Genomic DNA, 9,968 nt, shown 5'->3' with positions numbered 1-9,968 from the left:
CAACGAAACCCAAGACCAAGATATAGTATATCATCATATTTAAAAGAAAAGGCCATGTTGATTTGCTCATATTTACTTTATTTTTAAAAAAATTTGAAGCATAAACGAGAATAAATTAAGTTACATTAGAATTACACGAAGGTAAGTTACATACATAGAATGGTTTAATACAATTTGGGTAAAAAGTTTTGTATCGTAAGATTTCATATGGTTACCAAATAGGTTCCTTGCCGACTTCTGTCTGCTGCATGATATCTAGGTCATCTGACGCTTGATTTGCTTTCCTGCTTATATGGTGAAGAGTGCCTTATATGATTTCACGTATCAAACGGTTGGTTTTTGAATCATACTTGATAGGTACCAAGGGAGTTAGGTGCTCACATGGATAAAGTGTACGGGAGTCATTGAGTCTGTTTTAAAACAGACTTTCAACCATTGTCTCTCTATCGCATGCCAGGTCACCATAAGCTTCCCAAGTTTTTATTAACAATGATGTTGTGATACGAAGAGGTTCTGCCATGGAGATGATTGTTGATGTCGTCGAGTCTCTACATATGAATCCTCCTCCAGCATGTTTCTGGTGTCCTCTAACTGCTCCATCCATGTTTATTTTGGTCAAGTCCTGGTTGGGAGGAATCTAAAGTAGTTGAGTTATGAGTACGCAATTGCTATTTGCATCTGGTTGTATATCTGAAAGATACAGAATTAGGACCGTGTTTTCCCAAGTGAATTCTTGTTGTAGTTGAAGTGCAATTTGAACGATCATTGCTGGTTATTGAGGTTTACATTGGTAAATAATTTGATTCATATGGTCAGGCATATTGATCATAATAAAAAATAATATATAGTGGTGATACCAGAAGGTTTCTTACAGGAGCTGAGTGGTTATGGTGGAATGGTTGATTAGGAAAGGTTTTTCTTTATTGGTAAATCCTCAAACACATGATAGCTAGGTGTCTAAGACGCATATTCCAAGCTCCGGTTGCAATCTGGCAGTGAAGGAGAATGTGTTCTGAAAATTCGGGGGCTATATAACACCTTGGGAAGATATGGGTATTGACAAGGTAAATTTGGTGAAGGATAGTAAATGTAGGAAAACCTTCATTGGGTGTTTTCCACAAGAAAAACCGTATTTTTGGCGGATTAGGAAGTGTTCACAAATAGTTCGTATTGGGAAACGGTAGTTGAGACTGGTATTGGGTCAGGGTTATGTATCAAGATTTATTATATGGTGGTTCATCTTTAGAATGGTGGATGTTTATGATATTAGCCACAGTTGAAGGTGGTAGCTGGTTGAGGTTAGTTTGGATCCACAAGTGAGAAATTAAGCCAATGAGGTTCGCTACCATTTGAAATTGTTGACATTTACTGGAAGGGTGGGTCATGTGGAATTCAATTTTTTGTGATGGATGTGAAAGTGTCTATATCTATCCGCTCTTATAAGTGTTGTTTGATGGTGGGTACGAGGGAAGAAGTTGTTCATATTGAGAGTTGGGCATGTTGGCTGAAGTAGCAGGAGTAATGTCTACGGTGAAAATTGGGTGTTTGCATGTGGTATTTCTCCCTACATAAGGTAGCCCATACAAAATTATGTTGTTCATGAATGATTCACAATATATTCATAAAAATGCTTTATTACGGCTTGCGCTTTTCCTAATTCCTAATTTGGTTTCAACATATTTGTCAAAATTAATAAAAAACATGTATCGTAAAAATAGTGTTGTGTTGGTGACACTAAGCTTATATTGAAACTAGATTTGGTTTCAATCGATTGTTTCCTAGTTTATTATTCAGTCCCACTTAGAGGTTGGCGTGTTTGGTTTTAGTGTGAAGTTGTGTTAGTGAAATGACAATATTATATTGAAACTAGGTTCGGTTTTAACATGTTTTGAAAAAATTAAAAGGATGTTGAAGCCAATATTTTACTGGTGAAAATAATAAGTTTATGTTGAAACTAAATTTGGTTTCAACTTATTTTTGCCTGATTTTTATCTTCGAAACCAATACTGTCAATGAAATGGTCAGTTTTTAGTGGTGGCGTTGGTGCTGGTAGGTGGCGCTGGATGGTGTTGGTATTGGTGTCATCGATGGTATCGATGGTGCTGGTATTGGTGGTGGCTATGATTTTGGTTGTTGGTTGGTGTTGGCAATAGTGGTTGTTGTGCTGATAATGATGGTGGTGGTGGGGTGATGTTCGTATTGGTGGTAGCGATGGTATTTTTTTATTGGAGGTGGTGGTGGTGGCGGTGCTGGTTGGCAATGGTGTAAGTAGTGTTGGTGTCCGATGATGTTGGCACTGGTCGATGGTGGTGTGGTGATGCTCGTATTGGTGGTGTTGATTATAGAAGAGGAGGAAGAAGAAGGAAAACGTTGTGAAAAGACGAGGGTACCCAAATACGCCACATTCTTTCGAATATCAATCTATAAGTCTTATACCTTGTGTGATTGTTTATGGACGAGATCGAGCCAATACGACAACAAGATATTTACTTGACAATAGTTGTGGTAATAAAATTGATTGACTATTAGGATAAATGTCAAATAATTTGGATTAACGTACAAGTATAATTTACTTTATTATAATAAGACAATTATAATGCGGAAGTAAAATAAATGACATAGTGTTGATGGGATAAAAGTTAAAAGGAGAAGCCAGTCCAAATCACTGCTAACCTAACCCCCTTCGAGGTGAAGAGAGAGAAGAATGAGAAGAAGAGAGAGAAGGGATGAATTAAGAGTGATTTTCTAAGTATACATTCTTTCCTTTTATAACAATCTTTCCTCCTCTTCTTAGATTATCTCTAACAGAGGGTAGATTTATTTATTTTTAGTGACACATAGGATTTTAGACCCCCTTTCGGCATAAATACATCTCCAACATAGGGTCCTACAAGTTAGGAGGGACCAATTATTAAATATGAAGGTATTCAAGAAAGTGTTATCTACACCTCCGGTTGCACCTCCACGTCATGTTTTTAACTAATTTTCTGTTAATTCTAAGAGTTGAAATTCTCACTGTTGGAGATGATGTTTTAGATATGAGGTCTTATATTTACTCTACATGTAGACCCCATAAATAACAGGACTAAAATTAAAAATTCACATAAAATTTTTTACACCTTCTCTTGGAGATGCTCTTATGAATAAGTACCTATCAATGCTTATACAACATGAGGATTCGGTGTGTACCCAACGACCAGGATACATTGGAAATTCTAACTACTGGTTGAGATCTTCCGTCTCCTCACAGAATAACGTACTGGATGGTTAATCCAATGGATGCCCGTCACTCAGTCCCCCGATATATGTATTCATTCGCTGTCTTAAAACGAGGTTTTAATGAGGTTCGATAAATAAAAAATGATCATAAAAAGGGCCTTCATTGTAAGTAACACTCAGCAAAGGGGGAAATTTTTGATCCCGCAGTGCGGGATCATTTTTGAGCTAGCAGATTTATCACCTTGGAATTAGTGAAATGTGACGTCTTCTAACTAAGTTTTTAACCCTAGTTATTATCCATAATCCTAGTTATTTATCCACCGTATGTTTCAAAAATATTTGTTCCTTCGTTTGCCATATACGTGATACTACTCCGGCCTTCTTTGTTGTCGTCGTGAGAAAGCAGAATTCTATTCTGCGGAACCAAACTACTCTGTCAAACAAAGGAAAATCTTCAACGGAAGTGGACCCGAAATGCTTGATATCAGTATTCTTTCTAATGGTATAAACGGTGATGTTAATTGTTGCTAATGGTGTTAACGGTGATGTTAATGGTGCTGATACCATGAGGTTGATTATGAACATGTCGATGAGAGGATGAAGACCATCTTTTTAACCCGAGGCTGAATTGGAGATTGATATTCTTGGTTTTTTAATCTGGTATATAACTTCGTTACAAAGTTCATGGTGGGAAATGGTAAAGAATTTCATCCAAATCAAGGCTGGTAAAAAGTCTACTAAAAATGGAACATATTGATCATGATGAAACAACCCTAGATTTTCTTTGTACTTAAATGTTCTGAAAGTTGATCATTAATTTTTATGGATTACACGCCTTTGATTGATTAATCCTTCTTTACCGCTACAAATAAAAAATAATACAAATCATAATTCATAAAATAGTTCGGTGCAGAAATTGTAGATAGGTGCTTCGTTAGTTTGCGTCGTGATATGATAACGACAAAGATTTGGGTGATTATCAAAGATCTTTGAGCAAATCATATGACTTACTCGGTTGCCTTAGCGAGGTTGGGAAAAAATTCGTTGACCAATTATGGGGTGAGGTAATTAGGGTTAGTTCATATAGTTAGGTGACGTCACATCTCACTAATCCGAAGGTGATAAATCTAGTAGTTCAAAAATGATCCCGCACTGCGGGATCAAAAATTTTGCTCAAAGCAAAGTACTCTTAGGATTTTCTTTCAGGTTCCGATTCATATCTTTTCGTGTTGCCGTAATCTTTTCGCTTATCTCCCATATTTCCCGTAACGTATCTTAAACCCTAGATTATATTCTCTGTTCGTAGGTATTCCCAATAGGTTTTCTCAATCCATATTGATTTTGCCTGCATCTCAAAAAAAAACAAAAAAAAAAAAACCCTCATCCTGGCATTAATTGGATCCGGTCTATAAAATGGCTAATCCGAATCGAAATCAACATCAGTTTCAGTCTAACATGTGAGTATTTTTTCCACTGCTTCAATTTACTTTATGTCCGCTGATTATTTTTTCGTTACGTTCGTTTGCAATGTGTATTCTTTCCCTGAAAGATCAAAATTGCATATGATAGGAATTTCAATTTTCACGGAAGCTAACTTCTTAGTTGGTGTTGTGGTTATTGGTTTGCTATTCCTAATTTTTATTTTCCAATTTTGTTTTTAAAATCGTTCATTAGGTCTGCGCTGTGAAAATCCCTTTCCACGGGCCTCCCATATAGTTATTATTGTTAGTACCAATCTCCGTTTTGATTCTCTTACTGATTCATTTTCCAATTTCGTGCATATAATCAATTGGCTCTTATTCCCATGATTTTGTACACTGATTGTGCAGATTGGAATGGGTAAATTTTTAGTTAGTGTATGTGTGGAGTTATGTATAACAAGTTGTTTTCAGCAATCTACATATTCTTTTCCTCTCTTATACACATTATTTAATACTGACCTACATGTTGTTCATTATCCTAACCCATTCTGATGTTTTCACGGGAATGGATCTTTGCTATGTATGAATTATGTCTCTGATGAATCTCTTTTCCACTTTTCAGTTTAGGCCTAAAGAACAGACGAAATGGCATCTCAAATCAATATCACACCACAGCAGGTACCATCTTCAGCTACCCAGGAAAAGTTGAAGAGTTTACGATCCCTTGACGAAGGAAAATCAAGTGGCGTTACTGTTTGTGTTCCCAGGAAATGGGAAGAATTAGATTTTGTGTTGCCAGCGTCGATATGATTATTGTCGACGAGTAGGTATTGACCACCCTCTGTTTCTATAAATTTGCAATATGCAACTTCAATAATGTTTCACTAACACTTCCCCTGATACAGGGTGACGAGTTACATGCCATCATACCCAAAAATCTTATCTGAAAATTTGATAAACAGATTAGAGAGGGTGGTTTGTACACTATTGAGAAATTGCACCTGACTGCCGAAAAACCCGAGTTCAGGCCAGCAAACAGTGAAAAAAGAGGTTACTTTCGGTGGAACACCTCCTCTCCGCACTGGATGGTTACTTCGTCTCAATTATCCCCCATAATTTCTGCTTCACTGAGTTTGAGGCACTCGAATCGAATCTTCTGAACATACATCTTACAGGTAATTTTTACTGCATATGTTTCCTATATTGTTATGTTATGTTCATGTATGTTAGGATACATACAGTGTAGTTCATTATACAGTTTCAGTGAATAAGAGACGTTATAAGTTATCAATAGAAAATGGGTATCCTGCTTAATTGTTATAGTTCTGTGTATCAACATATCAAATAGTGATACCTTGGGGTTGCAATCTTATGTTTCTCATCACTATTTTGATAAATTGGTCTATTTTTCTTTTATGTGTTGGCTTATGTTTAGGAATCCTGACCATTTGCAGTAGTAACTCCGATTTCTATTGATCTTACAACATGCTTTAATCACAAAAGCATTCGCACGTACACCTGTTTCATTGAACTCTTTGTACCTATTCACTTCACTGTATAGGAATCATGAATATGTGTCCTCCAAAGATGGCGGTACTGACCTTTTCTTATGAGAGGTTTTCCTGTTTCGGTAGCAGATTCAGTCTCCCCTTTACTGGATTTGTATTTTAGACTATTGCTTTCTTTCAGTTTATGTATTAATTATATTTGTTTGTGGGGGTTATCTGCAATTCTCTTTTTAGCATTTTCCTTCTTTTTAGCAATTTTTCTTTGTTTTTTACATTGAAATCCACCGGATTGGCAGGACTTTGAATCATCATTGGTTCATCGAGCGGAAATGCCATTGCTCCTCCGAGGTTTGGTATGAAATAGCATCCACGATGAAAAGTCAAGTAGCATCCGTATGTAACGATTACATACGAGTTCCGCTATAACTCAAATTTGGGAAGATGAGGAATCCGAGCTTGGCAAAAGCATTAGCAGACAAGAAGAGTGCAAAATAGAGGTATACCTTTCTCTTTTTCAAGTATGCTATAGATATGTTTTGCATATCAACTACTGTATAACACAGTTTGGAAAAATTAATGGTTATGTATTGTTCAATGTTGATGCGGAACGTATTTAAGCAAGCATATGCCTTACCAGCCATGTTGACGTCCATAAGTCCAACTTTAAACTACTACGAAAAGATGAAAGGTTCATGATTTTGGTTTCATCCCAGATTCTTTATTGAAAATATATCGAATTGGATAAATACGATTAAGTGATCAGCAGGACGTACCCCATATAACTAATTATCGGGTGTTTTTAGAACATACTTTAATCACCTAGGCTAAGATTAATAATCGCATGAGAAGAAAATTATGCACATAAGGTGACTTTTTCCTATTATTTTTGTAGGGATACCTATTTGTCTTAACAGGAAGTCACCGACTGCCTTTATGGCTTTATGGCAACAAATAATGCTGGAGGGCTAGTGTGTTTTGCCGAGAACTACAAAGGGCAGTACTGATCGCAATTAGCAGTACTGATCACCAAATTTAACAACAATATGTCGATATGTATTGTCAAGGACTTTGTTTTCAAGGTCAGGCGTCATCCTTTCTGGCCAGATGGATTAATATCTTTCGTAATCTTATGCAATGCAATGAAATTGACAAGCCGGGTTTAGTAGGAGAGTCAACAATAAGAAGTCAATATATGTGATTGCAATAATTGCTTAAACTACAGTTCGGACCCATAAATACCAACACCACAACGGTACAAAATACACAAACGGTATTGATCTGATGAGATCAAGAAACAAGTTCAGGAACTCCTAGAATTAGGAATCATAGTGCCAAGTGCTTCACCTCGTGGATCAGCGGTATTGTTGGTACCAAAGAAAGATGGAGGTTGGCGTATGTGTATTGATTATAGAGCATTGAACAAGATCACTACCAAGAATCGTTACCCTCTACCTAGGATAGACGACATGATGGATCAGTTGGAAAAAAGCTCGAGTCTTTACGAAGTTAGATTTCAAATTCGGATACCACCAGATGAGAGTTCGAGAAGATGACACATGGAAAACTGCTTGCAAAACCAAATAAGACTTGTTCGAATGGTTGGTGATGCCTTTTGGTTTGTGTAATGCTCCATCGACGTTTGTGCGTTTGATGAATGATTTGTTACAACCTTTTATAGAAGATTTTGTGATTTGTTTATTTGGATGATATCCTTATATACAACAGAACTTGGGAAGAACATCCTGTTCATGTTGAGAGGGTGTTTAAAGTGTTACATGAAGGCCAGCTGAAGTTGAACGTAAAGAAGTGTGAATTTGGGAAGAAGGAGTTAGTGTATCTCGGATTCATTATTGGTGGTGGACAACGGAAGATTGATCCAAAGAAGATCGAAGTGATCACTAAGTGGCCTAGACCTAGTACTGTAACTGAAATCAGGAGTTTCTTAGGGGCTTGCACCTACTTGCGTAAGTTTATCCGGCATTTTTCGAATATTGCAGGACCATTACATGGTTTGAAGGGAGCTAAGGCAAAGTTTGAATGGCAGCAGACCCATGAAAAAGCTTTTTAGTTACTAAAGAGGAAGATTTCAGAAGCACCGGTGTTGGCATTTCCTAACTTACAACGTACTTTTGAAGTTGAGACCTACGCTTCTAACTATGCGTTGGGAGGAGTGTTGTTACAGGATGGTAAACCAGTGGAGTACTATTCAGAATTGTTCTCAGGTGCTATTACGAACTACGCACCTTATGACAAAGAATTTTATGCTTTATATCAATGTATCAAGCATTGGCGAGTGTATCTCTTAGGTAAAGAAGTAGTGGTACATTCAGATCACAAACCATGAGAGTATCTACAATCACAGACGAAACTGTAACAAGCCCGACACGTGAAGTGGATGTCTTACTTGATGAGTTTCAACATTATCATTAGGTACACGAAGGGAGTAACAAACAAGTTGGCAGATATGTTGTCTCGTCCTCCAGTCCGAGCATTAATGGTGGCCATGGGAATTCATCTGATTGTTCTTCAAGAGTATGCAGAGTCATACGCATCTATCAAATACTTCAAGAAAGTGTTAGAAGGTGTAAAGAGTGGTTTGAAAGGTGAGTTTGAACTCCGAGATGGATTGTTATACAAGGGTCAGTTACTTTGCATTCCAGAAGCTGGAGATTGTTTACAATGGTTAAGAGAGGCACACACATACCGAGTTGCTGGACACTTTGGGATGAATAAAACTCTTCTTAACCTTCGTCGTTATGTCTTTTGGCCAAAGATGCAAGATGATGTGGCTAAGTTGGTTAGAGGGTGTAAGTTGTGTAGCACATTTAAACCTTCCAACAGAAAATGCGGGTTATATCTACCATTACCAGTACCATCAAGGCCTTGGGAGAGTATTTCTATGGACTTTCTTGGTGGATTACCGAATACTAAGTCTGGTTATGATTACTTGTTCGTTGTGGTCGACCGATTCAGCAAGATGATCGCATTAATTCCATGTACGAAGACGGTAACGGGAGCCGGTGCAACAAAGCTCTTCTTTGAGCATGTGCGAAAGCATTTTGGTTTACGTACTTCGATTATTTCTGATAGGGATAGTTGATTCCTTAGTCACTTTTGGGATTTTTTATGGAAAATGATGGACACTAGGTTGAAGAAGAGTACAACTTTTCATCCACAAACAGACAGACAAATAGAAGTAGTCAATAGGATTATGGTTCACATATATAATTCTAAGCATCCTAAAACTTGGGATGAGATCTTACCGTATCTACAGTTTGCTTTCAATAGAGCAGTTCATAGTTCTTCGGGAAAATCTCCTTTCGAGACGTGCTATGGTTACTTACCACCTAGTCCTTTCGATCTAATATTTTCTAGTGACACCTCAATGGGGGGAAAGGAAGGAAGTGAACGACAAAAGGACAAAAGTTCTTGGAGAATATATCTCAGATTCATGCGACTGTTGAAGCACAACTAAAGAAGTCACAAGCCAAATACAAAGCAAAGCATGACAAACATCTTGTACCTTGTAATTTCGGTGTTGGTGACTTGGTATGGTTAAAATTAGGTAAGGAGCGACTGAAGGGGAGGGTAAGAAGTTAAAGCCATTGAGGTATGGACCATTTCGTATACTCGATCAGATTGGTGACAATGCCTTTCGTCTAGATTTACCACCTTATCTAGGAATGTACTCGGTTATAAATGCCGAATACTTGAAGTTGTTTGAACCACCATTACTTGATGATGACGGCGACGACACTATGATCTTACCACAAGTAGAAGACTTATGGTTTGATAGAGAGGAACCACTCAAGGAAGACTG

The 9,968-nt window shown here is 37.4% G+C and overlaps 1 long non-coding RNA gene across 3 annotated transcripts; it reads left to right on the top strand.

The window, feature by feature from the left end:
* The first annotated feature begins 3,446 nt into the window (after window positions 1-3,446).
* LOC113298961 lies at window positions 3,447-9,173 on the top strand. Of its 3 annotated transcripts, none has more exons than XR_003334526.1 (5): window positions 3,447-4,676; window positions 5,263-5,463; window positions 5,546-5,815; window positions 6,445-6,645; window positions 7,041-9,173. It is a non-coding gene; the product is annotated as an uncharacterized LOC113298961 (long non-coding RNA). The 3 variants fall into 3 exon arrangements; XR_003334524.1 differs by having other exon boundaries at window positions 5,263-5,467; XR_003334525.1 differs by lacking the exon at window positions 7,041-9,173 and having other exon boundaries at window positions 5,263-5,467; window positions 6,445-6,749.
* Window positions 9,174-9,968: the final 795 nt, after the last annotated feature.

The sequence above is a fragment of the Papaver somniferum genome, chromosome 1 (assembly GCF_003573695.1).
Source record: "Papaver somniferum cultivar HN1 chromosome 1, ASM357369v1, whole genome shotgun sequence".
NCBI lineage: Eukaryota > Viridiplantae > Streptophyta > Magnoliopsida > Ranunculales > Papaveraceae > Papaver > Papaver somniferum.
This window is presented reverse-complemented; position numbering and strand designations above follow the sequence as displayed.